A 2,287-nucleotide genomic window follows, 5' to 3' on the forward strand; every position below is an offset into this window, starting at 1 on the left:
TCGTTTCCATAGAAACGTTACTCGACTCAGAAGGAGATGTCATAGAACCCATAGTATTTCATAGCGACGCAATGCATGTGGTAATTCGTCAATGTGAAGGTGCGAGATTCGCAGTATAGAAGGTATAGTGCATCGGAAAGGAAATACTCGTACCCGAAAATAAAATCCTGTCGTTTCCATAAAAACGTTTCACGATGTAGAAGGAAATGTCATAGAACCGATAGTATTTCGTAGCGCTGAAATTTCTGTGTTATTTTGTCAATGTGAGGGAGCGAGGGATGCTGTAAAGATGGAATAGTGCATCGGAAAGGAGATACTCGTATCCCAAAAGAAAATCCTGTCGTTTCCATACAAACGTTACTCGATTTACAAGGAGAAGTCATAGATCCCGCAGTATTTCATAGCGACGCGATATTTGTGTTAATTCGTCAATGTCAGTGCGTGAGGAATGCAGTAAAGGAGGAATAGTGCATCGTACAGGAGATAGTCGTGTCCCAAAAGAAAATCCTGTCGTTTCCATAGAAACGTTACTCGACTCAGAAGGAGATATCATAGAACCCATAGTATTTCATAGCGACGCAATGTCTGTGGTAATTGGTCAATGTGAGGGAGCGAGGGTTGCAGTAATGGAGGAATAGTGCGTCGTAAAAGAGATACTCGTATCCCAAAAGAAAATACAGTCGTTTCCATAGAAACGTTACCCGCTTTAGAAGGAGAACTCATAGAACCCATAGTATTTCATAGCGACGCAATTTCTGTGTGAATTCGTCAATGTGAGGGAGCGAGGGATACAATAAAGTAAACATAGTGTATCGTAAAGGAGATACTCGTATCCCAAAAGAAAATACTGTCGTTTCCATAAAAACGTTACTCGATTTAGAAGGAGATGTCATAAAACCCATAGTATTTCATAGCGACGCAATTTCTGTGTTAATTCGTCAATGTGAGGGAGCGAGGGATGCAGTAAAGAAGGAATAGTGCATCGTAAAGGTGATAGTCGTATCCCAAAAGAAAATCCTTTCGTTTCCATAGAAACGTTACTCGATTCAGAAGGAGAAGCCATTGAACCCATAGTATTTCATAGCGACGCAATTTCTGTGTTTATTCGACAATGTGAGGTTGCGAGGGATGCAGTAAAGAAGGAGTAGTGCATCGGAAAGAGATACTCGTATCCCAAAAGCAAATCCCGTCGTTTCCATACTAACGTTAGTCGATTTAGAAGGAGAAGTCATAGAACCCATAGTATTTTATAGCTACGTAATTTCTGTGTTAATTCGTCAATGTGAGGGAGCGAGGGTTGCAGTAATGAAGGAATAGTGCATCGTAAAGGAGATACTCGTATCCCAAAAGAAAATACAGTCGTTTCCATAGAAACGTTACTCGATTTAGTAGGAAAAGTCTTAGAAGCCATAGTATTTCATAGCGATGCAATTTCAGTGTTAATTTGTTATTGAGAGGAAGCGAGGGATGCAGTAAACAAGGAATAGTGCATTGTATAGGAGATAGTCGTATCCCAAAAGAAAATCCTGTTGTTTCCATAGTAACGTTACTCGATTTAGAAGGAGAAGCCATAGAACCCATTGCGTTTCATAGCGACGCAATATCTGTGTTGATTCGTCAATGTGAGGGAGCGAGGGATGCAGTAAAGAAGGAATAGTGCATCGGAAAGGAGATACTCGTGTCACAAAAGAAAATCATGTCGTCTCCAAAGAAATGTAACTCGATTTAGAAGGAGATGTCATAAAACCCATAGTATTTCATAGCGACGCAATTTCTGTGTTAATTCGTCAATGTGAGGGAGCGAGGGATGCAGTAAAGAAGGAGTAGTGCATCGGAAAGAGATACTCGTATCCCAAAAGCAAATCCTGTCGTTTCCATACTAACGTTAGTCGATTTAGAAGGAGAAGTCATAGAACCCATAGTATTTTATAGCTACGTAATTTCTGTGTTAATTCGTCAATGTGAGGGAGCGAGGGTTGCAGTAATGAAGGAATAGTGCATCGTAAAGGAGATACTCGTATCCCAAAAGAAAATACAGTCGTTTCTATAGAAACGTTACTCGATTTAGTAGGAAAAGTCTTAGAAGCCATAGTATTTCATAGCGATGCAATTTCAGTGTTAATTTGTTATTGAGAGGAAGCGAGGGATGCAGTAAACAAGGAATAGTGCATTGTATAGGAGATAGTCGTATCCCAAAAGAAAATCCTGTCGTTTCCATAGTAACGTTACTCGATTTAGAAGGAGAAGCCATAGATCCCATTGCGTTTCATAGCGACGCAATATCTGT

Source organism: Schistocerca americana, unplaced genomic scaffold, assembly GCF_021461395.2.
Source record: "Schistocerca americana isolate TAMUIC-IGC-003095 unplaced genomic scaffold, iqSchAmer2.1 HiC_scaffold_14, whole genome shotgun sequence".
Classification (NCBI taxonomy): domain Eukaryota; kingdom Metazoa; phylum Arthropoda; class Insecta; order Orthoptera; family Acrididae; genus Schistocerca; species Schistocerca americana.